At 43.5% G+C, this 25,757-nt stretch overlaps 2 protein-coding genes across 8 annotated transcripts in view; one reads left to right on the top strand and one right to left on the bottom strand.

Annotated features, from left to right (window-relative positions):
• LOC141572107 (uncharacterized) overlaps window positions 1-14,846 on the bottom strand; it is a 147,687-nt gene extending 132,841 nt beyond the window's left edge. For 2 of the 3 annotated variants that reach the window (XM_088791164.1, XM_088791163.1), the window contains exon 1: window positions 7,641-7,858. The gene's annotated coding sequence lies outside the window, so the exon portion shown is untranslated. Of the gene's footprint in view, window positions 1-7,640; window positions 7,859-14,411 lie in introns of those variants that run through there. The other variant, XR_016018637.1, reaches the window with a different exon arrangement.
• Window positions 1-25,757, top strand: part of NFIA (nuclear factor I A) — a 562,979-nt gene that overhangs the window by 169,011 nt on the left and 368,211 nt on the right. The gene's annotated exons all lie outside the window — the stretch shown is intronic.

A 25,757-nucleotide genomic window follows, 5' to 3' on the forward strand; every position in this document is an offset into this window, starting at 1 on the left:
AGTCCATGCTTGTGGAGACAGAGTCCCAAAGAGCAGTTTCCAGGCTCTTGGCCTCACATGGAAAGGTGCTGGCTCAGTTATTAGATGGCCATCAGTTGTAATCAGATGGCTATCTGCTGTGGCTCGATGGCCATCAGCTGTTCCCAGTTAGCCATTAGCCTCTAATATAACTGCTGTGGCTACGCTTAGGGGGTTGGTTGGTTGGCAGAGAAGTGGACGGTGGATTGTGGCTAGCAAGTGCGGTTAGCAAGCGGATTGTGGATTGCAGATCATGTTGATCCTACTTCCTGTGTCTTGCCCGGCTGCCAGCGAGACTGGGGTGCAAGAAAACCTATCATTGGGATACGGGCGGATGTTTGCTTTTGTGTCACGACCAGCCACCATTGAGAATATAGTGGTATGACTCCCCTATCTATGGCTCCATTGGTGTTCCTTTTTGGCCTCACCATATCCTGTGTTCTTGTGTGGGGAGCGGGACCAGAGACCCTGCATTACAATGCTATACTGCTATCTTTTGTAGCATCTAAATTTTTTGAAAATACAGAGTTTATACTAAAAGCTTCTAGTAATTGACATTCTGAGCAATGAGTCCATCAGATTGGTCTATCTAATGTCAATAATATGTAATATCGGTTTACTAGGCTCTCAAAGTCTTTGGTTGAAAATTCAGGTCACCATGATCAGAAACAGCAGTTAGGTTATCAAACAATCTCCATACATCTCTGTTGTAAGAAGCCATTTCATTAAGTGTCTGCTTTCCCAGAGCTGAGCCTACACAGAACAACCTCTGACATGCAGTTGACTTGGGGACATACCCATGTGGGGACAGAGCCCCAGAGAGCAGTTTCCAGGTTCTCGGCCTCACGTGGAAAGGTGCTGGCTCGGGTAGTAGATGGCCGTCGGCTGTGGCTAGTTGACCGTCAGCTGTAGCCGGTTAGCCAATTGGCCACTGATATAACTGTCATGGCTGCATTGGAGAGTGGAGTCTGTCAGTTGGCAGAAAAGCGGACAGCAGGTCACACGTCGTGTGAATCCAGCCTCCAGTGAGACTACAGTGGTATGACTCCCCTACCTATGGCTCCGTGGGTGTTCCTTTTTGGCCTCACCATATCCTGCGTTCTTATGTGGGGAGCGGGAGCTGAGACCCCGCAGGCTGCCCTGCATGACACATGGCGCAGCGAGCAGGGTGTGGTGTCGACCGAAACTCTCCGGAAGGTAATGAAGCAGTGTCGTGTGGGAGACCCTGCTTGCTGCGCCATTTGTCGTGCCAGGCGACCTGCGGGGTCTCTGGTCCCGCTCCCCACATAACGCAGGATATGGTGAGGCCAAAAAGGAACACCCACAGAGCCATAGGTAGGGGAGTCATACCACTATATTCTCTCTGGCGGCATCCGCCTCTCTGCAATCTGCTCTTGCTAGCCCAGCCACCACCTTCTTGCTAGCCCCCATTCTTCTCTCTCCTCTGCTAGCGTAGCCACAGCAGTTATATTAGTGGCCAATGGCTCACTGGTTACAGCTGACGGCCAACTAGCCACAGCTGATGGCCATCCAATCACAGTTGATGGCCATTTACTACCTGAGCCAGCACCTGTCTATGTGAGGCCGAGAGCCTGGAAACTGCTTTTTGGGGTTCTGTCCCCACAAGCAGTTTATACATATAAAAGCTCAGTTTCGTAAGCAGGGTATGGTGCCGGCCAAAACCTACCGAAGCATGGTGGAACAGTTTGTGCGTGTGAGAGCCCAGCTTCGGGAGGCCCATGAGGAGCGACCCCAGGAACGGGAGGCGCGGTCTGCCTGGAAGACTCCAGCCTCCAGATGGCACATCACCCTCTTGGCCATGGACGGCGTTGCCTTCATTTTGGTAATCTGCTGCGGCCTTAGGCTCCGAGGGTTGTGGACATCTTACACAGAGGCCTCCACCCACTCAGACACCTGGCATGGCAAGCAGGATTCCAACCAGGTAGGAATGGCGTCTGACTCTGGGCAGGACGACGGGTGGCCCCCACACAGTGTGTGGTGCCCGGTGGCCACTGTTCTCAGGAGTTGGACCCCCAAGGAGGGGTGGGAGGACATGGACGGCTCTCCGGCCAGTGTGGAGAGGGCCCTGCAGGCTCTGGCTGAGCGGTTGCCGGAGGAGGAGAAGGCTACAGCCGGCCGCGTGGGCTGGATGTTCCTCACGGCCTTGAGTCTCAACACAGAAAATGCGCTTAATGAAATGGCCCAGGTGCCAGACCAGGTGTCCCGGTTGGAAGTGCTGGAAGCTCGGGTCCGCCTGTTAGAAGAGGGGCCCCATAGTGGAGACTCTGAGGCAGAGGCGGAGGAAGAGAGTGGAGACAATGTAGCTCCCAACCCCCAAGACCGGCCAATCTTGAAGCAAAGTGTAAAACATGAGCAACCTTTGGGCCCTGGGGGCGTTGCTGCCGGCAACCCAGCTGTGACTAAGTTCACAATCTACACCCCTTACATTCCCACTGAGTTGCAGGAGCTGGGGAGGCGGTACAGACAGAGACCTGAAGAGCCCCTCTCGGCTTGGCTATTACGTTTATGGGATGAGGGAGCAGACAGCATTCTCTGCTCCCCAGGTGACATGGAAAAGCTTGCCTTCATGACAGTACATCCATCCCTGTGACAAAGGTTACAGAACGCCATAGGTTGGCCCACGACCGGGCAACCATTCTCTAATGAAGTGGCTCACTGCTGCAGTACGCACAGTATGGGGACAGGCTGGCGAGCTGCCAGACACTGTGAGTCAATGGCAGTCATACACGGAACTTACTCAAATCATCCGTGAAATGGGTATGAGACATGCTATTTTCAACCCTAATATGCAGGGGCCGGATGACGAGCTTTTTACAGCCAGCATGAGAGATCTGGTTTTGGATACTGCACCTACAAGTGCTTTTGGATCCTTGGTCACCATTCTTATACCCTATGTGGGGCGATGGACCCATGAAGTTACAACTGCCATGGCCACCCTAGGGGATGTTGAAAGCCGGAAAAAAAGGAAGTTAAGACAGGAGGTCCACGCAGTTGAGACCTGGAAGCCCAAACCAAAGGTAAAGGGGCGAGGTCGTGGGCCTCAGAGAGTAACACGTGCACAGATGTGGCGTGATCTTGTGGCAGCAGGGGTTGATCAGGAGAAAAATGGACCAACAACCCAATGCACTCTTGGAACTTTGGAAACAGATGTGTCCAGAACAGCAATTCCGGAGAAGCCTAAAGGAGAAGTCTGGGAAAGCGTTACCCGTGTCCCTCCAGGACTTCATGCAGCCACTTGAGGCCGACACCTTCCAGCTTGATTGGGAGGGGGGCCAAGGTACCCGGTCAGAGGGGATGAGAAGGGACCAGAGGCCCCACGTGGAACTGTCCATACATTGGTCCCCTTCTAATGTGCAAAGGGTTTTGGCCCTAGTTGACACTGGCGCCAACTGCAGTCTCATTTATGGGAACCCAGAACTGTTCCCTGGACCAGCAGTCTGCATTGATGGCTACGGGGGAAAAACTGTGACTGTGAAAGCCGTTTCCTTACCACTGGGTATAGGAAGGCTTCCCCTTCGTACCTACAAGGTTTATGTCTCTCCCGTTCCGGAGTATATTCTAGGGGTGGACGTGCTACATGGCATCAGCTTACAGACGTCAGTAGCAGAGTTCTGTCTCCAAATCCGGGTGGTAAAAGCGGTGACATGTGGGCATGCTCACCACCGTCCTCAAGTGTTGCCACAGCCCTGGCGCATGGTTACAGAGCGACAGTACCGCCTGCCAGGAGGGCAGGAGGAGATTGGTCATACAATACTGGAATTGGAAAAGGCATATATAGTGAGGCCAACGCACAGTCCCTTTAACTCCCCAGTATGGCCTGTCAAGAAGCCAGATGGGACCTGGCGAATGACTGTGGACTATAGGGAGTTAAATAAGGTGACGCCACCTTTGCACGCTGCAGTGCCTTCAATTCACGATTTGATGGATCGTCTGACTGTCTACCTGGGAACGTATCATTATGTAGTGGACTTGGCCAACGCTTTTTTCTCCATTGACATTGCACCCGAATGTCAAGAGCAGTTTGCTTTTACTTGGGATGGGCGGCAGTGGACTTTTCAAGTCCTTCCGCAAGGATACTTGCACAGCCCCACTATCTGCCACGGGCTCGTGGCTCAGGATTTGGCACAGTAGGATCGCCCGTCCTCTGTGGCCTTGTTTCATTATGTTGATGATATTTTATTAACATCTGATTCTCTTTCAGATTTAGAGCAAGCAGCTCCCTCTCTTCTCCGCCACCTGAAGTCACGTGGCTGGGTGGTGAATGAGGAAAAGGTCCAAGGCCCTGGCTTATCCGTCAAGTTTTTGGGTGTTTTGTGGTCGGGTAGCCTGTAGGCTAATATGGCACAGGGACCCTCATGGAAGATGCTTGTCACGTAGATTGTGAGACGAGACCCTGTAGCGGTGGAGTGTGGGGACAGAGCCCCAGAGAGCAGTTTCCAGGCTCTTGTCCTCATATGGAAAGGTGCTGGCTTGGGTAGTAGATGGCCATCGGCTGTGGCTAGTTGACTATCAGCTGTAGCCGGTTAGCCAATTGGCCACTTATATAACTGCTGCGGTTGCGCTGGAGAGTGGAGTCGGTTGGTTGGTGGCAGAAAAGCAGACAGCAGGTCGCACGTCGTGTGAAACAGCCTCCAGTGATACTATAGTGGTATCACTCCCCTGCCTGTGGCTCCGTGGGTGTTCCTTTTGGCCTAGCCACATCCTGTGTTCTTATGTGGGGAGCGGGAGCTGAGACCCCACAGGCCGCCCCGCACGACAACCCACATTCAGAAGTTCTGTGACTAGGACTTGGAAAGGTCAATGCACTGACTCATCCAGGTGATAAGAATGGAAGTGAGTTTGGAAGTGGCCTATAGATTGGATCCCAGCTCTGCCCTTTCATTACTAAAAAAGAGCCCTAAATTGCGTACTGTTGGGGAATGGTACCAAAAAGAGGTAGCTAAGCTCTCCAGATATACACCCATACACTCACACTGACTGATACCGTTATGTGTTTCCATGACACAGAAGCACAATTAATATGTCAGAGAATAAAATAGGTCTCTCCAAAGTACAATGCTGTCTCATAGATGTATATACGAGGTCTGACAATTAAGTTCACGAACTTGTTGCAACAAAGTTGCTAACCTTTTTTGATATCAGAGGGATTATTCATTATGAATTTGTACCAACTGGACAAACAGGTAACCAAGTTTACTATTTGGAAGTGCTGAAAGGGTGCGTGAAAAAGTTAGATGACCTGAACTTTTCATCAACAATTCCTGGCTCTTGCATCACGACAATGCACAAGCTCACACAGCACTGACTGTGAGGGAGTTTTCAGCCACTAAACAAATAACTGTATTGGAACACCCTCCCTACTCACCTGATCTGGCCCCCAATGCCTCTTTATTTAACTGAAGATAAAGGAAATATTGAAAGGAGGACATTTTGATGACATTCAGGACATCAAGGGTAATACGACAACAGTTCTGATGGCCATTCCAGAAAAAGAGTTCCAAAATTGCTTTGAAGGGTGCACTAGGCGCTGGCATCAGTACATAGCTTCCCAAGGGTAGTACTTTGAAAGTGATTATAGTGATATTCAGCAATGAGGTATGGAGCACTTTTTCTCGGATGAGTTTGCAAACTTAATTGTACGACCTCGTATGTGTGACTATGTCAAATGAGGTCATAAACTATAGTTACCACCTTTCCTAAAGTGTTTTCTCAATGTATTTTTATAAATATACACAAAGATGATGAAATGAGTAACAGAGTTCTAGGATGAAGATAATAATTTCAGAAGGGAAATATGTCAGCTCAACATTTGAGGTAGGGTATATGTTCTTTGAACATTAATCCCATCACTTTATTATGACAGAACTAAGGCATGGACCTGAGGATTGGTGAGGGGGAGAAGTTTCCGCCTTAAAGCTTAGAATGTAAACTCCTGTATTTCCCTATATCTCCACTAGCACCTAGAACAGTGTGGAACACATAAAATGTATTCCACAAATATGTGTTGGTTTCAACCGGTTTTCCCTCACAAAGCCCTCTTATTAACCAACTGGTCCCCCAAAGCTGACAATCCAAAGTCATCTGACCAACCTTAAATTTGATAACTTTATGGTGTTAGTTACATGATGGGATTTTCTGGCTAATGAATCTCCTGTGCATCTGTTTCAAAATGAAAATCTATTATATTATTAGAAATACTCTCAGTGTGTAGAAGATGGAGGTAAAATGCAGTTAAAGTCTGAGCTCTTGATAATGCACTGGCAAGCAGACACATCATGGCTGGACCCAGTAGGAGAAAGAAGAAACTGGGAAGCACACATCTACATCCAATGCTCCAAACCAAAGGCTTCTAGTGTTTAACTCTCAGACCTTTTGATACGTTTGGTTATTCTCAGGTGTGAATGGGAGATTTTCTGGGTAGGAATAGTGGTTTGATTTGGTGCTTAAGTAGGTAAAAAGAGGAGAAACCAATGAGCAATTGTACAATAGAAAACTCCCTGAGTAATGCAGTCCATGATAAAATGTTGCTATTACATGATACAGACTAGTAAAAATATTTAATGTATAAAAATACTTATTGTAAATAATGTTTATAACCAAATCAACAAAGCACTATCACTAAGTCAGATGCCAGGATTTGGCAATAGCTCCTTATAGCAAATTAGTCAGTGTAATCGTATCTGTTATGAGGAGATTTGGTTAGTTCAGTCATTAAATAAACATGTCATTCATATTTATAAAAGTATAAATCAATTCATCCTTTGGCTTACCCCATTGCACCCTTACCCCTTTCTTCTACCAACAATATTTCCTTCGGAAACATTATAATACTCTATTATTACTTAAGACTATAAACACCATCCTTTACCACACCTTCAACATTGCAAAACCACCAAGGTGTTCAAAATTAATATAAGACCCGGTATCATATTATACCCAGTCTTATAGCAAAATAAGACTGGGTCTTATAGCAAAATAAGACTGGGTCTTATATTAATGTTTGCTCCAAAAGACGCGTTAGAGCTGATGGTCTGGCTAGGTCTTATTTTCGGGGAAACATGATAGTAAGTGGTCCATAAATATAATCTTATTATTTGTCTGTGAGAAGGGGATTAGCTAGAGAGAGTAGTTATCAAAACTTCCACTAACCCATCCTTCTATCCTAATCAGACACTTTGGCTTTCTTTACCCTCTTCTAAGACCCTAATCATCAAGAAACAGAAAGCCGCTAGATGAAGTCTTGTAAGTTAGATTTCTTAGTATATAAGAGTTTTTCTTATTAGAAATAGATGAAAGCTCCTTGAAGACACCTATAGCTTCTCACCTACACTATCTCATTTAATTCTCACAGGGACCCTGTCAGACAGGTACCACTATTCCCCTTCTAAAGGATGAAGAAACCGAAACTCAGAAAGGTTAAGAAACTTGTCCAAGGCCACACCGCTACTCTTAAAGAAACATGCCGCAATCCGTGAGACTAGCCTGAGGAGACCCTCCTTTGGTACTGGAATCCCCCCAACTCCGCACTCCCCACAAGCTCATTCTCAGTACCCTCAGGACTCTTGCTGCTGCCAACAGACCCGTAACTCTGGGGTTCATACCTCACACTCAGGAGCTGAGTGAAAGATGGCTCTGGACAAAACCACAGGGCCCAGCTTCCACGGGGCCACACTGCAGGCATGTCTCCCTTTCTCCCTCCTGCTATCTGGAACTCGCCTGTAGGTGGCGCTCTGATTCGCTCAGGGGAACTTAAAGGGCGAGGACACGGGTCACCACCTACCTCCCCTAAACGCCGGTAGTCTCTTGGCCCAGCACTAGAGCCTTGGTAATGTAGACGTGACCCCCCCCCCCTCCACCCGGATCTCTCTTCCTCTCCTCACCCCTCCTCCCCTCCCACCTCGGGGCTGGCGCGTAGCCGCAGCAGTGAGCCTGCGCTTCCCCCCGAGGTCGGGCTCAGGCGCCGGATCTCCAAGCGCTCTGGGCTGAGCCTGGCGCTCCTGGGCGGCGCTTCGATCCCGGAGCCTTAGGCCTGCCCCCCCCCCCCCCCCCGCCACTTCACCAACCCCCCTCCACCACCACCACCACCTTTTGCCCGCAGCTGTAGCAGGGGTGGAAGAATGTGGGAGATTGTGACCCTGTAAGAGCTGGGCTGGGCGGAGCAGCTTTAAAAACTTCTGAAAGGCCTCGTTCAAAGCCTCAAAGGACAGAACTTGGGCCGGAAGGCGGTTTCCACGAAGGGGCCTAAAGGGGGCGGGGGTGCACCTGCAGGGCCAAGAGCGCGCTGCCCGGGATGGGGGGTTGGTTACCCGCTAGCCCTGAAGCCCCCGCCCCGCAATCGCTGCCCGGCCTTGGCCTCCTCGGCCCAAATCCTTCACCGCCTCAGGCGGAGCCTGACGGCCCCTGTGGGGACCCTTGGCTTTCATCCTCCCCGCAGGTCGGCAGCGGGCTGGGGTGGGAGCTTCGGTGGCCCGCAGTCCCTGCAGGGCCTTTCTTCCCTTCGGTCCTTCCGTCAGAACCCGAGATTTTGCAGCAAAATTAAATTCCCGGATTTTAATTCCAATCCACCCGGGTGGGAGCAGGCTGAGGATGTAGGCTTCGTGGTGGAGGAAAGATTCCCATTTCATATCCTACACCCCTAAAAATCACTGGGAAGGGTGAGAAAGAAAGATGGGAAAGCAGGAGGAGAGGCCCGCGCTAGGGGAGGCGTGAGGGTGGCAAGAGTCGAGGAGTGGCGGCAGATAGTGACCCCAGCGGTGTCGGGAGTCGCCGCTGTCGCTGAAGAGCCCAGGTTGTGCCTTCTGGGGGCAGATGGGAAGGGACCCCCACCCCCACCCCGGCTTCCTCTGGCTAGGGCAGCTCTTTCATGGACGGAGAGCAGACACGGACCTCGCGGGGCCCAGAGAAACGGACTAAAGGGATTTTCATTAGTACCTCATTAGGAGAATCTTCATCCTCCAAAGTCCTTCCCATAGAGATTCTTGAATGAATTAGGTAAATGATTTGCTCCATTTGTCATTTCTGAAGACAATTTCTCGGATCTTCTGAAATTGAGCGCTCTAACCGGGAAGCAAACATGTGGAGGCTCCTCTAGGTGGGTTGCCACTACCTGCGGTCTCATTCTTTGGGGATGGCTGAGTGGGTTCGTGAGAACCCGTAGGGAACCGTATTAGTGGAATTAAATGAAACTGCGTAATTTAGTTAAGGAAGAAAAATAGCCACTGAAAACAGAGTAGTTAAAAAACAAACTACATGAAGTTTATTATTTTGCTTGGAGTCCTTTTCCTTGGTATGAGAAAGTAAAATACATAAGAGTTGAGGGTTTTTCCAATTAGCATTTATTATACTTTCTCAAGGAGGTGAAAGAATTATTTTGGTGAATTTTAAGAACAAAAGTTGCTGACGTTACGTAGGCAGCAACGGTGTGACGGACAGACAGATCGGTAGACTCCGGAAGAGTTTAGTTGCAACATTAACTCTCAAATTCAGTGTCAACTTTATTTAAAAAAAAAAAAATAGGGTGGTGTTTTTATTAACTCATACTTCAGGAGGTAGGGAACACGACCAAAGGAAAAACAGAGCAATGGAAACAAAAAGAGAGGTGAGATTAACTGTAACAATCTGGTGTTCAACGAGTCCCAAGTCGGGGTCCTAATGCAGTGCACATTTCTGGTAGCGTTAACTTTATCCGGAATATTGGTGGGCCTGGTCTCTAAGGACTGCCTAAGAAAGGACAGACAAGAAAAATGCTGTAGCTCTAATGGAAAAGGGGGCCTAAGCAGACGTCGCTGCTGCTGCAGCTTTAAAAAAAAAAAAAAAAAACCGGCAGGTGTGCGCAGCAGCCCCAACGCCCAGTATCCCTAGCAATAGAGCTGGGCCGTGGTGGGCTAGAGAAGCAGATGACCCGTTCACGTTGTGACCTGAGTACCTTGCCCTGGCATTTTAGCAGACAAGGACTGGCATGTGGAAACAATCCTCTTTATTTTAGCAAAGCTAAGCGATCGTGTCTTACAAACTTGCCCACTTTGCACTCTCCATATAAAACATCAAAACATTTTATCCCTTAAGACTAAAATGTAGCCTTTAAAACACTCCCAGCAGGGGTTGAAAGCATGTCAAGGGCGCCAAGGCAAGCTTGTGTTGCACACAGGGCAAGTGCAACTTATCAGAGTAAAGAGCAAGAAACTTTGTAAAAGTTAGAATCACCATTCAAAGAGATAGTTTGAGAAGGTGTTACACAATAGCCTGGTAACCACAAGAGGAGCAGAAATACTTGGGGGTGCTTTGGGTTTCCGAAGGGGGGTAATTGAGACTTGGTGCACTATAGTTTGAATGTTTTAAGGTTTACTGTAAGCCGTCCTTATCTTCATGAAGCTAGAAGGCTATACTTTCTGGGCAAAGTATTCTTAGTGATTTTCCCCCAGAGTTATGAGGTCTAAGACCTTTAAAGTTCTCTTGACCTGAAAAAAATCACAGAACTGGCAAACTCTGCAACTTTTCTGTTGAGTTCATTATACAAAATACAAAAACCTTGAGTGCAAAATAATGAAGGTGGTGGTTTCTCCCAGAAAGAAACTCCACGGAGAGTTACTGGAGATGAGGGCTGTGTTAGAGTCCATTTCTTAGTGGTTAGATGGGGTGGAGGGTCTGATAACAAACCTGGCACAAATACACACCTTCATCTATCCGTACTGGCACCCACATTCCCACCCTGGGTCCATACACTGCCTGCTAAATAACAAGAGCTTATCCACTTCAGGTATGTGAGGAGTAAGGCTGATACGGTGTCCAAACCCATGCCCACAAAATACAAAGGGGTCGGGGGTGGCATTTAACTCTCTGGTCATAGGGGGAAGGTGCTATCCCCCAAAAATCTGGTACTTCCAACAAGCAGTGAAAAAACAGCTTTGGAGATCTGTAACCTGTCAGCTCGTGGGGTAGCCACTATATCCCACCAGCCCCACAACCCCACAATATTAGTGCTGTGGTTCAAAAGTTGGAAACTGCGGTTTTTAATTGGGGCTGGGTCCTGCCTTCCCCCTTTCCTCTTCAGTGGCCTCTCTCTCTCTCTTTCTTTAAGCGGATTTGCTTTTCCATGCATCGCTAGCAAGTCACTTTTAGGAAATCTTGCCTCTGCAAAATGTTTTAAACGTGGTGATATATTGCAGTCTTATTAAGTCCCCCTCCAGAAGGGCGTGAAAGGAGCTCTGTGTTCCTGAAAGATTCAGGAACTCAATGAGCTGCGCAAAGGACTGGCCCAAGGAAGGCTTGGAATGAGTCCACTATCCACTCACCTGAAAGCAGGATGTTTTGGTTTTGGTTTTGTTGTTTCGCTTGGTTTTTAGTGCCTAGGAGATTTAAATTCACACAATACTCTCTCCAAAAGTAAACAAGCATTGAACTTGTTTCCTTCATTACAAGACATCCTAGAAGTCCTTCTGAGAGAAGAGACTGCAGAGTTGGTGGAACCACGAATTAATATGGAGAACTAGGCCATCTGGGCCAAGTTCCCCGAGCAAGAAGAAGCGGTGGGGAGGGGACAAAAATTCTCACAGCCACCACTAGGAAGGGGGGTGGTAGTGCAGAGAGCCCCTCCTAAAGTTCACTTATGCGGGGCATCTGATCTTCCTTCCAGGACATCTTGCCCCTGAGCCCGGGTTTCAGCTTCCACCATAAGAGTAAGGGTCGGATTGGCCACGCGTCCCCTCCTTCCCCTAGGGATGTGCCAGGCGGGCAGCCCAGAGCAGAACCCATGCAGGGTTAGCACTGGGGCCAGAGGGCGGCGTCCGGCGCTGTGTATCGCAGCCTCCTCTAGCTGCCTTGCGGTCATGACCTTGCCAGCAGCTCCCGTGCCTCCTGCTCCGTCCCTCCTTCCTCCCCTGAACCCCACCCCTCTGGGGGCCTGGAGTGGGTGATCCATGTCGTCAGAGTTGGAAATCCCCCCAGTACCTCTTAAGCTGGGGGAGTCCCTGAGCCACTAGGAACCGTAATCAGTGAAGTCCTCACCGGGACTCGGAGTTTACAGAACGCTCTGGGATCCCAGGCGCCTGCGGCTTCTGGGTGCCAAGTTGCTGCGGGCGGGAGGAATGAAACTTGCCAGGTTTCCCACCTTTGGCTCCAGAAATTTTTTAAAGTATAGGTGCTTTGGGTTTTCTTTTGGGCACCTCAGCATCTCTTTAGAAGAAGGGGTATGTGCATGTGATAATGATGAAGGGGGAAGAGGAAGGCAAGCAGGAAGGCAGTGCACCCTCTTCTATTGATTTATTTATTTAGGATATTGTGTTAATCAGATTGACAAAGTAAGGTTCAGAGCTCACGCTGGCGCTTGGAAGGACTGAGTTTTCCTCCCCGCGCTCTCAGCAAGACGCTTTTCTGGCTAACAGAGAACTTAACACCTGCCTGCTGCCCCCCTACACTTGGTGTCAGAAGGCACCCCAAGGGGTTTTTGGCCTGCCAGCCCTGGGGCGGTCTCTGGTAGAACAGTTAGTGCCCCTGGGGCTTCAGGTACCACAGGAGGAAAGATGTGGGACATTACTTTCCAACAACCAGTGACCTACGCCTGCCAGCACCTACCTTGTTCTGGAAACACCTAATCTCCTCTTCCTCTATAAAGCTTAACGGTAACTCACCTCCAATCCCAATTGCAAACACTAGAAGAATTACTCCCTTAAGCATTCCATGCCTGTGACCCTTCCGAGAAAGCCTCGTTCACGTCTGCACTCTGGGGGGTCTTTTAAGAGAGGAGAGAAATCCAGGATGTCGCTTTCCCCTTTAAATTAATAATAACACAAAGGGAGCATGCCCGAGATTTGGGATTGTTTTGACTTCATAATTAAATGACAGAGACTAGGCCTGAGGTAACAAGTTGTGTAGGAAAGAACGTATCATAAGAAAAACAGGCAGGCACAGATGCCTTGGAAACTTCTCTCCAAAGAAAACCTTGGCTTCCTCCCACCTGGATAGTCAAGACACACATTAATAAGTAAGCACTCAAAATATAGAGCCAGTCTTACATATCTGCATTGATCTGGTCAAGTGGAGAATTCTCCAGCTTCATAACTGTTGTATGTGTGGAAATGGAGTTTTGGTAGGGAATGTTCTGGCCTTTTCTTAACAATAATAAAGACTGTTGAGCTCCTTACTTTAAGCTGACATCATAAAAGCCAGATAAAATAAAGTGCTTAGAGGTCTTAGTTGAAACCCAGGGGCAGTTCAGAGATCCCTCTATTATATCTGACCCCGCTTTCCCTATGTTTACATTGGAGTAATAATAACCTCTAACATTTATTGAGCTGTTTGTTACATGTGCCATGGTCCATTCCAAGTACTTTAATATGATAACTCATTTAATCCTGAAAACAGCCCTGTGAATGAGTTGCTATTACAATCCCCATTTTATAAGTGTGGGGAACTGAGGCACAACTGAACTAAGTAATTTGTCTATGATTACTCAGCGAATGCATGTCAAAACTAGCTAGTGGTTTCGCTGTAGCACCCACATTCTTGACCACTCACTACACAGATAAGAGGGGTGTGGAATAGTGGTCCCTCCCTGAGACCCTGCTTGGAGTTATTTTCTGAAAAAGTGGAGAGGGCGTCATTAAGCCCATTAATTTGGTCAATTTGGTCTAGATGGCTAATGTGGCACATTATCCACTAAAGTGGACACTTATCCATTAAAAAGTTATTTTCTCTGAATTATCCAAGTGCTTGAATGCATTTCACATACAGATTATAAACAAGAATATTGAAAATTATTCCAACCCCAAAATCCTTTTGGTTGATTTTTAAAAAATACTCTTTTGCTCTTTTGTTCCTACCCCCAAAAATATAAGTACAAGATTACATTGTCATTCTCAAAGAGCATTCATTATAGACTACATATACTTCAGAGCTGGGACAATAGCAGCTCTTAATATAGACACAATTTTTATCGTTAAGGACTCAGTCATACTGGACTCATCATTTTCATCACCATCAGTTTAAACAGATGCCACCTGAAGAATGTGACCTCTTTTTCTCTCTACATTAACAGCGCTCCCCACCCCATCATCATTCCCTCCTAGATAGAACCATGGAGTGTCACTGCAAAAAAAAAAAAAAAAAAATCTTAGAAAGCATATCATTTACTCTCTGCAATTTTACAGATGAGAAAAGAGGGCCGTAGAAAAAGAGACTTGCCCAAGCTAACAGACCATGCCCTGGCTGGAACATAGGACTCCTCACTCCCACTTCAGTCCTCTTCTCCCAAACTAAATGCACCCTTAGAGTTCATAAAGGTACATAAAGATATTTAAACTAAGAGCACACTTTCTAAAAAGTTTTAACAACCCTTGTTTTGACCCAAGATATATAAAAAAAGGGGGCTGTCTTACGCCTTTCTTCCTTTCAGATGTGTTCGTGGAATGTCTTCACCAGATGTTTACCCAAGAAATTACAGTCGCAGAGTCTTCGACATGTGCCGTGCATTTTAAAAGCATTTTAGATCTGAACTCAATTAATGATTTTCTTTTTTTATTAAAAAAAAAGGGGGGGGGGGATTTTAGTTTGCCTGCAAGTGATCCGAGTCTTTACAGAGTCTGCGTTAACGTCACTCACTTTCACTCTGGGACGTGCTAGTCTCACAGTCTAGTTTTGTTCAGACTTTATTTTGCTCCAAGCTGCATTACAAGCCAGTTGTCCATGCTGCAAAAGGTGGGGGTAGGGGGTTGGGGTGACGGGCTCTTTTGCTCTTCCCCCCCCCACCCCCTCATATACGTGAAGCAATCTGGAATCATTCCACTTGGATCTGCGCGCGCGCACACACGTGTACCATGCATGTGTGGGCGCCTATGGATCTGTGTATACGCGTTTGTGATTTAAAGTGACAGGACCAAGAGCTGGACTGAAGCAGTGAATTATTTTGCGTGATAAATCAACTTGATTGTCTCCACCCTGTACTTCCATTATTCACCCGAGTGCTCGGTGGTTACGGCGGACGTGCACTGCGGCAAAAATGTCCTCGGAGCCGCTAATTTTGTGGCCACTGCGGCAGCTGCGGCGGCGGCGGCGTGGGGGGCGCGAGCACGGATTGATTTTTCAAGATCGGGTCTCCTTCAGTGCAACTCGCCAAATCAGAATCCAGTTAACTGCAGAAGCCTCAATGGATGCATGTGGATTGGGTTTTGTACCTGAGATTTTTTTACATATTTTTTTTCCTTGGAGGGAGGGGCCGAGCTGGTGGTACAGGAAGGGAGTTATACCTTTTCTGTTTTATTTTCCTTTTACGTTCTTTAAAAAAAGAAAGAGAGAAAGAAAGAAAGAAAATGAAAATGGCTACCACCGCTTCCTGAGCACTGGGGAGGCCAGACCTTTGCAGATAGGGAGATGATGCTTTAAATCCTCTTTCTTCCCGCCATCCCTCCCTCCCTCACCCCCATCCTCCTCCTGTCAGCTCTGCGACAGTCAAGGGAGAAAAATGGGCAGAGGCAGTTGTGCGGGTCATTTGTCCTCTCGCTTTTTTTCTTCGGACAAGTAGTCACCAATTTTTTTCTTTTTGCAAACCGGTTATTTTTATTTGGTTTCACATTTTTAATAATACTGTGTCCGAAACATTTTTGGCTTGTCTGCTGCTTAAACACCTAGCGATGCAGCGGTAGAACACGGCAGCTGGGGGTGGGGGTGGGGTAATCTCGTTACCAGATCCATAGAGATCACCTGGGGCAGACACAGCCCAGTGGTTACAGACACCTTTTTTTTTTTTTTAAGGGAGACGGCTAATTAACAAATTAATTGCCAGATGTGTACTGATGTTTGCGAGTTTTAAAAAAGCACATCCAGAATTTCACTTTCACGTATTTATTGTTGTATTGCTGTTCTCTGTAGTTGAGCATATGGATCATACCAGACTGATGATTTACATTTAAAATGTGGGATTTCAAAGACTTGGGAGAAAGCTTTAGCGTCCCACTTTGTTAGTGGGATAAAACCTGAAAGTGTTTCCAGGGGTGGGAAACATTTTCCACTCAGAAAGGTGCCATTGACATATTTATCCTAGATTTTTCCTTCTCCAGAAGCAGCCTACGAAGCTATAGCCAAATTGGGGGAGATAATTGCAGCATGATGTGTGAGTAATGACACAGTGTTGCATAATAATAATTTAAGCAACTGTGTCTTTGTTTACGGTGATGTAACTTTCCCCAAGTTTGTTTGGGAAACAGCTTAAACTGTTTAAACAGCTTTAAACTGTTTAAGAGCAGAGCTGATTGCAAATGAGTAGCTTGCCCTGAAGAAAGAGAGCAGGATTCAGCCCTCCCTGTTGGGTTCGGCAGTCCCTATCTTTATCTGCAATCCCAACCTGCAGATACCAGGGGCGGGGTGGAAAACGACCCCATTTTCCTTGGAGATTGGGAAGGAAGAGGCCAAGCTGATAACTTGACTACCTGATAAAGTCTGCCTGAATTGCCTATGATATGAAAGAATACTCCTGTTCAAGGCAAATTAAAAAGCCAGATGCAGCAGTGCAGTGAAAATCCAGCTCAGTTAAATGTGAACATATAACATAGTTGAAAAACATCTTTTTAATGAGTGTGTCTCAAGTAGTAAAAATGAGTGCAAATGAATTCAAAACCAACCATCCCATTTGCTCCAACATTTAAAACATATTAAGTTGGGCATGTGTTTGGGCTGCTGTTTCACACAGCCCATGATATATAGACAGCGTACAATTTCCACCTTATAATATCTTGGAGATAGATGGCTATTTTATTTTTTTATGTCTTTTTCACATTTTATAATTAAGTTTTTTTTCTTTTACTGTTGAGTTTTGAGAGCTTTTTAAATATATTTTTTAAATTCTTATTTTTATTTTTTCAGTTACAGTTGACATTTAATATTACATTAGTGGCAGGTATACATGGGTATTTTAATTTAGTCATTAGAATAGAGACAAATGAAAGTAGGTTAACATCTAGGTCCACAGAAAAGCGGCCTACCAACCCGAGGAAACCCATACTATCCCAGACAGCAACACCCCCACTGTCCTTTTTTCTTAAAGACCCAGATTCCAGGGCTTCAGAGTTGGGCATGAATTGGATTTATAACTATAAACGTGATATACCAAAATGTATTAATTTACCTATGAATGTATACAAACTAACAAATAAAGAAGTCTTTGTTGGCCATTAGACAGGGCTCTAAACTTGGGGAATGCTCTCTTAAAGTTTATCTGAATTAATACTTTTTGTGATCGCTTCTGTATTAACTACGATTTGCCATTTATAGAGACCCTCTTCCGGCAGGATAGTTGGCATTTTATCACTGCTATTTTTGGGGATATCAAAGTTTTTTTGAGGGGAAAAATCACAAATCTTTCTTATAGGAAAAGTTTAGTAAAATTCTTCATGGGTTGCTGCTTTACAACTAAAGTGAACTAAAGTATCTAAATTCTATAAACATCAATTAAGGTGTTTTCTGAGTGAATTAATAATTTTTTTAAGTACCATAAAATAAGGTAGTAAAAAACTTCAGATTTCCTCATATTGGAATTGTTCTATCAGTAAAGTGCTTTTTCATTTTCAATTTAGAATTGTGTTACATTTTTGTATCACAAACTGTGAAAATGGAGGGTTTTTTCCATTTCAAAGTTAATTCAATTACTTTATCTATACTCCATGGAAGTCTACTATTTTATCTATCATATTTATTAAGATAAATAGTAAGTTATGCAATAAATTTTTAAAAAATTAAAGCAAAGAACTTAGCAAATTGAAACAACTGGAGTGATAAAGTAACAATGTCAAAACAATACAGACACTTGTAGCACTGTGGGTTTGAGTCATTATTAACATTCAAATTTACAGAAAAAGAAGAAAAGCAAGGATGAGTTTTATAAGCTCTTCAATGCCTTTCCTATTAAGAACGTTTAGTTTGGGAAATAACAGGTGTCTGTATCACTGTTATTATCTACTGAGAAAAACTCTTTCCTGGTGAGACTACCAAAAAAAAAAAAAAAAAAAGATTCAAGTAGTATTTTAAATAGTGCCTATATTGATATTGTAATGAGTCTTTTTAAACATTATCTGTAACATAAAATTCAATTGTCTTCTCAAATTTTGACTTTGAGAAACTGAATTGAACACAAATGGCTATATTTTCACACACACTTTGAAGCAAGTATCATACATATAATTTCAGAATTTACTCAAATATTATACTGCCACATAGGATGTTGGATTTGCTGCAATCTGATGTTCAAATAGAAACTTTTACAAGATGGTCCTAATATATGACATTGGATTTGGAGGGAGAGCAGTGAGGTAAGATGGGCCTTGTTCTTTGGTACAATGTCATGTGTCATATGTTTTTACTGACTTGCAGAAAGTTACTCTGCTCTCGCCTTCTGGCAAATAAGGTAATCCAGCCTTGTCTAGAGTCACTTGTCTCTTTTGACGACCAGATCACCACTTATTTGTCCTGCGTCCCCAGACCTCATGTGGTGCTTGGCTACAGTGGCATTCAGTAACTATTTTCCAGACCTTAATTTACTTGATAGTTCCATTTTTTCTTAATTTTTGATAGTGAATATAAATTTTGGAAGTGGGTAGGACTAGTAGAAATACTTTGGCAGAAAACCAGTTGGGAAATTTTTGTTTCTATATGTTATCTCACGACAAATTAAAATATGTTTGATTTATTGTTATAGTTTATAGCTCTTGGGACGACTAGCAAACTAACAGGAATAATGTTAAAACCAGAAGCACCATTCTTTGGGCTCTTTCTTGAAAAAGTGCTTCTTTTTTTCAGTTTACCAAAAACATACCAAGCACCTTACAAACTTTAAATTTTCAGCTCTCGGCCTGGCACTATTTGCACAAACGGGCTATTTCAAGGCATCTTTGCCAAACTGAAGCACTCTTTATAATTAGTTCCCCTTGCTCTCATTTTGGTTTTCCTTCCTTGGTGAACACAAAGTAAAAACTATGCCAAACTGCCAAACTTTATTGAAGTAAGTGCCATTCTTTTCAGCATTATTTTCCTGAACATGGCGTTAGTAATTGAATGACCCTCAATATCTGCAATAAACCAAGGCATTATTCTTGCATATTAAACCTCAGAATATTTCCACACAATTTGTTTCTGCATTCATGTGATATAAGATAGAAACCAACTTTTTTTCTTCACCCTTGAAAAACAATGGCCATCAGAGATCATTTGTTGTTTTCATGAGTACACAATCTGTTGATGTAGCACAACTCATAACTTCCATAGTAAAGAAAATGAAGTATATAAAAATGGAAAACAGCATCACTGCATAATTCTCTGATTTTATAATATTACATTATTTATATGAAGAATATTATATATAGCCAAAACTAGACTGTTTGCCTCCCAATTAAGGAAAAATTCCACTTAAATATTAACTTTCCTAAGTTTTCTGCTACAATATAAGGCATTATATTAATGTATGAGTGATTTTTCTAAACAAAAACTGATCTTGTTACTACTTTCGTTAAGCCCTCCGATGGCTCCTCATTAATGTTAGGATAAAGTTCAAAATCTTCAAAGTTGGTCCTTAGGCCCACAGTGTTCTGACCTATTCTTTCGACTTTAGCCTCATCTTGGCACCTGCTCTCCCATTAGGTTGCAGTTCATTTTATGTCTCCTTTCAACTACCACCTTAGCCTTCTACCTCCCCATCCCATCCCCACTAGATAACTCTTATTTATCTTTGAGAAAAACATGATCTGGCATTCAAAAAACGTTTCCAAAATGCATGGATGAACCCATACACCAAAGGAAATATGCAGAATTATAGAACTTTAGAATTTTAAAGGAACTTGCATGTCAGCTAGTTCAAAGATACAATTTTTCAGATAAAGGAAACTGACAGTGGTTCTGATAAGCAATGACTTCAAAGATCACACAATTAACAGGACTGGGACTAGAATCCAAGATCCCTGAGACTCATGAAACCAACTCTATAAGAAAAACAAGTCATTAAATAATTTGTTCATCTTTTTTTCTCCAAAGATAAACTAAGATTGCTCCTCAAAAAATTAAGTATAGAATTATCATATGATTCAACAATTTCCATTTCTGAATTTATACCTGAAAGCATTGAAAACAGGGTCTCAAACAGATATTTATACATCATGTCAATAGCAGCATTTCATTATTCACAATGGCCGAAAGGTGGAAGCAACCCAAGTTTTCATCAGTGGATGAATAGATAAACAAAATGTGGTATATACATACAATGGAATATTATTCAGCCTGAAATAGGATAGAAATTCTGACACAGGATAGAAATTCTGTTACAACATGCATGAACCTTGAAGACATTATGCTAAGTGAAATAAGCCACTCACAAAAGGACAAACACTGAATGATTCCACTTTTATAAGGTACCTAGAGTAGTCAAATTATGGAGACAGAAAGTAAAATGGTAGTTTCTAGGGCCTGGGAATAGATAGGAATGGGAGGTTATTATTTAATGGATAGAAAGTTTCAGTTTGGGGTGATAAAAAGTTCTGGAGGTAGATTGTGATTATGGTTGCACAACAATGTGAATACATGTAATGCCACTTACCTGTACAATTACAAAAGGTTAAAATGATAAATGTTATGTATATTTTACCACAATAAAAAAATTGCCATTTTCTTAAGGGATCTACTACTACAGTATCAGATTTTGTCCTATCTGCCTACTCTAACCTATACAGGCACTTTTTTGTCCTATAACATTTTTGGTTGACTCATAATCCTGATTCTTAGTCGATTCACAGGACTTTGAGGCAAGCCACCTACTTGTCACTGCTTATGTATCCAACACAACAACAACCCCAATTCTACAACTTCCTTGCTGGAATTCCCTTTGTTGACCCCATTTTGAGTCACCTTATGAAAGAGAATGGTCAATAGAGGCCGAAGAGCTAAATGATAGGGAACGGAAAAGAACGTCTGAACTCAAACTGTCCATGCCAAATGGGTTTTCCAGTTGCCATTTCCTTCTTCGCCATACTATTTTTGGGGGGATGTGATGTGATCTTAGAATGAGTATGAAAAACCCCAGGGCCGGAGGTTTCAACCTCAACTGGTTCTCTCTTTGTTGCTGGTTTTCTATAATTATATACACTGACGTCAAGCTAGGTACATTCCTATTCAGCAGTATTGGGAACACCAGTGTCCCTAGCCCAGGGCACTCAAGCTATAGTTGAGGATTTCCTAAAGTAGTCATTTTATAAGGTGCCATCCTTCCCATTCCCTCTGCCTTTACAGTGGCTGGAATCTCCTCCAGGGATTGAGTACAAGGGAGGCTTAGTGGAGATGGGCCTCCTCAGGACAACCCTGGTGTGTGTGGATGTAAGGCAGTAGTGTTGATGGTGGTGGTGGGAGGTTATTTATTAATTTTTTGAGACCTCATAATGTCTTCTTGAATTTGAATTTTATAATCATATGCCTATTGTACATTTGATAAATTTTTACCTTTCCTTTTTAAAATTGATTGCTAGGAAACACAGTCAAAATTATAAGTCAACCCTAAAAAAGTACCTAGGATATTACTGCGTGCATTTTGGATACTAATCTTGGCCTCGATTCTACCTTATTTCTATCTTAATAGTGTCTTCTCTTGATAGATTAGATAGATAGATAGATAGATAGATAGATAGATAGATAGATAGATATAATACACATACACATCTCCACTCTAAAACCTTTTTGAATAGAGGCAGGATAAAAATGACTAAATATCCATATTCTTTATTCTGTGCTGTATTATAAGTAATAGTTGGTGGTATAGGCCTTCATAGAATAGGAACCTAAATTTTTAAACAGTTTCACATTCATGATTTCATTGAATCTTCACAAAACCTCAAGAAGTAAGCAGGACTGATGATATTTACATTTCACAGAGAAGGAAGAGAGAGGGAAATATTAAACTGCTCTAGGACACAAAGAGCAGAAAACAGAGAACCAGATAAGCTCACCGCTGTTGACGCCAAGTTACAGTTCTAGACTATTGCTCTCACCCCCACCGCTCATTTATTTTCCCTGAAAATTATCCTTTCGCTGTCTGAACACTTTCGGGTAAATCTTTCAGGTACCAGCCTAGATTTTACAGCCGTTTCTTAGGTTTAGACAATTGACTGTTTTCTTTCTTGGATCAGATTCACTAACAGTATTTCTTCATTCTCTCAAGCCTCTTTTCCACTTTGATACCGCAGATAGTTATTCACTCCTTTCCCATTCCTGCAAAATATTCTTTGCATGATGTAATGAAACTGGCATTGGAACTGTTAATTCTTAACCAGCTGTGTGGCCATGAGCTGGCGACTTCATTTTGCTAGCTTCTGAGTTCCCTTTCAGCTCTCGTTCTGTGAATTGTAAACTCATACTCCGCTTCTTGTGCTGTAGTCAAGATGCAGATTTCCTCTTTCTCATCATCCTAGCAGCTCATTTGTGTGACATCATCTTTGGTCTTCAGGAACTTCTGCAGTTTATTGTGGTGTGTCCAACATAAGAAAGGTGGGCCTGGGAGGGGGGAAATGAGGAGTTGTTATTCAATCGTGTAAAGTTTCAGCGATGCTAGATGAATACGTTCTAGAGATCTGCTGTACAACGTAGTGCCTGTACTTAACAGACAGAATTGTGCCCTGAGGATTTGTTGAGAAGGCACATCTCATTTTAAATGTTCTTACCACGGAAAAAAGCCAAGGGGGACGGGTCACAAGGAAACTCTGGGAGGTGTTGGACATGTCTATTACTTTGATTGTGGTGATGGCACCATGAGTATTTGTACATGCCCAAACTCATTAAATTGTATACATTAAATAGGTACAGTTCTTCGTATATCAATTATACCTCAATAAAGCTGTTTTTTTTAAAAAAGATGGGTCCTTGTGTTTACCTTTGATTATCATTAGAGCCAGCTAACCATGAAAATGGTACTTAAAAAATTTAAAGCCTGAACTCTTTCCTAAGCCAGACATCATAGCTAGAGCTTTGGATAGTTCAATTTTCAAAGCCTTAATTTCTTCATTTGTGTGTGAGAGTGACAATGCCTGACCTACTAATCCAGAAGAAAGGTGAAGGTGGTAACGCGTGTGGAAGCCCTGTGTAAAGCAAACTCAATGTCCTACTGTTTGTACTTAAAATTTCTTCCTACTGATAATGCCATGTCGTGCATCAGCGACACTTTTGACCCTGTATTTCCTCAGAGTACAAGACTGGAAAAGGTAACCATTGTTCATCTATCCATTCACATTAATTTACCAAACATTTATTGACGATCTACTATAGAATTTTGCTTGTAGGGCTACAAGGATGAAGGAAGTCATTGCACTTTCAAAGAGCTCACAGTCTAGTAGACAAACACACAAATAAGTAAGTGATAGACAGTGTGAAGACAGCTGTCCTAGAGATAAGTATAAGATTAGAGAGCATGCAGGGGGGATCGACCAATTCTGCTTAAGGGAGTTGGAAAGTAGCATTAAACTGGTATTTTTTGGGGGGGAGGGAATGAGTGGAACAGGGGTAAAACTTTAGGGACTTTTGGGCAGAAGAATTCACACAAACAAGGGAAGAGAAGGATGAACACATATGGTGTGTCCTGAAAACCATGAAAAGAAAGAAGTGACTTATTTAGTGTGGCTGGGGTGAAGGGCTAGCAGAAGTTGAGGAGAGGTTGGAAAAGGAGCCTGATAAAAAAATCAACTGTATTCTTTACCAAGTTGGGGGAAATTCAGGATTTTAGAGAGAAAACTATCCAAAGATACCATGAGATTGTTTTATAATCTTGATTATTAGTTATAGTAAACGCTAAGTTGTTATACCAGAGACTTCAAAACACAAAGCTTAAATAAGATCAAGGCTAGAGAAGCATCTCTGCTCCATGAAGTCATTTAGGGACCCAGGTTCCTCTCGTCTTTTGTCTCCTAGGGTATTATCCTGATCTTTGTAATTAAAGTTGGGTCTCTAACATGGCTTCATTACAGCCTTTGGAAAGGCCACACGTTTACAACAAAATTTTTTTTAAGCAAGTGATATGGAATTGGGAGCAACAATTCTGCTTGCATTGTACTGAGAACTTAATCATGTGTCATGACGATCTGCAAGGAAGGCTGGAAAATAGAGGCACTATACTGTTCATCTACTCATATGAAGCAAAGAATAGATGGAAAACACATTTGTGGGGACAACAGTCAGCCACAACTTGATTATTTGGGAACATTATCAATTCCTATATTTAAATTTGCTTCTAGTATATCCTTTATTTGAAGTCAGACAATTAATTTTGTGAACTTATCCTAGAAAAAGTGCTACATACCTCATTGCTGAATATCACTATGTTCACCTTCAAAGTGCTGCCCTTGGGAATCTATGCACCAATGCCAGAGCCTAGTCCACCCTTCAAAGCAATTTTGGAACTCTTTTTCTGGAATGGCCATCAGAGCTGGGGTCGTATTACCCTTGATGTCCTGAATGTCATCAAAATGTCTTCCTTTCAATATTTCCTTTATCTTTGGGTAAAGAAAGAAGTCATTGGGGGCCAGATCAGGTGAGTAGTGAAGGTGTTCCATTACAGTTGTTTACTGGCTAAAAACTCCCTCCCAGACAGTGCTGTGTGAGCTGGTGCATTGTTGTGATGCAAGAGCCATGAATTGTTGGCGAAAAGTTCAGGTTGTCTAACTTTTTCATGCAGCCTTTTCAGCACTTCCAAATAATAAACTTGGTTAACTGTTTGCCCAGTTGGTAAAAATTCTTAATGAATAATCCCTCTGATATCAAAAAAAGGTTAGTAACATCATTGCAACAAGTTTGCGAACTTACTTGTCACACCTTGTATTGCCATGTGGGTCCTCTAAATGCCAGTGTTGATTCCTTTGCCAAAACAGTGCTTTGGATGACCTAGGATTTACCCAGGCAAATCAAGAAAATGTGAACTGTATCTCTTTGTTCAACATTCAGCGTAATTCACAAATTAAAATAAAAAATTAGTGTTAGAAATATATTGCGATTTTGAATTATTCTAATTCTGTAAGACTCTGATATTTTAGTCTCCATATCAATCAAGGCCCTGCAGAAGGATTAACTTTTTATTTGGGTCAACAAAGCAGAATTCCTGGAAGAGCCTACTATTTTCAAGGCATAAATCCAGCCTATGTGGAAACATGAGTCTCTCAATGGGGTTAGCAACCCTAAGTCACCCTATTTGATGTGTGCCTGAGTTTCAGTGGCACAGTGGGACTGAAGTTACTGGAATGCGAATTCACAGGGTAGGGAGAACCCATATAGTGTAAAGACTCAATCCATGTGAGTTATTGCTATTGCTACTGGTATTATTTTTAAATTACTTAATATTAGTAGGCTTAAGAATATAGAAGTGGCAATTTGTAAGGTAAGGAGAGCCTCTTTCACTAACAGGCCTTATGATGCATCTTGCGGGTATTCGGACTTTAAGGAAAGCCTGGACAAACTGCTCTCCTAAATTGTTCCTGTTGATCAAAGCCCCTGAAAACTAATGTCCATGGTGGGTCTCCCTTGCTTCCTCACATCTTTCCTGTCCTCTATTTTTCCCTCCCTTTCTCTTGCTCATTCATTCCTGCTGTGGTCTTCAGGACTCCATCTTCTCTCACCTCTTTCTAACTGGTCTCTTTGCCTCCATTTGCTAGAGTTATCTTTCTAATTTGCAAATCTTACTTTGTATATCTTTCTTATATGTGTGATGTCTCCCCAATCCC

This window comes from Rhinolophus sinicus, chromosome 14, assembly GCF_057876585.1.
Source record: "Rhinolophus sinicus isolate RSI-liver-muscle chromosome 14, RSI-T2T, whole genome shotgun sequence".
NCBI classification, from domain to species: domain Eukaryota; kingdom Metazoa; phylum Chordata; class Mammalia; order Chiroptera; family Rhinolophidae; genus Rhinolophus; species Rhinolophus sinicus.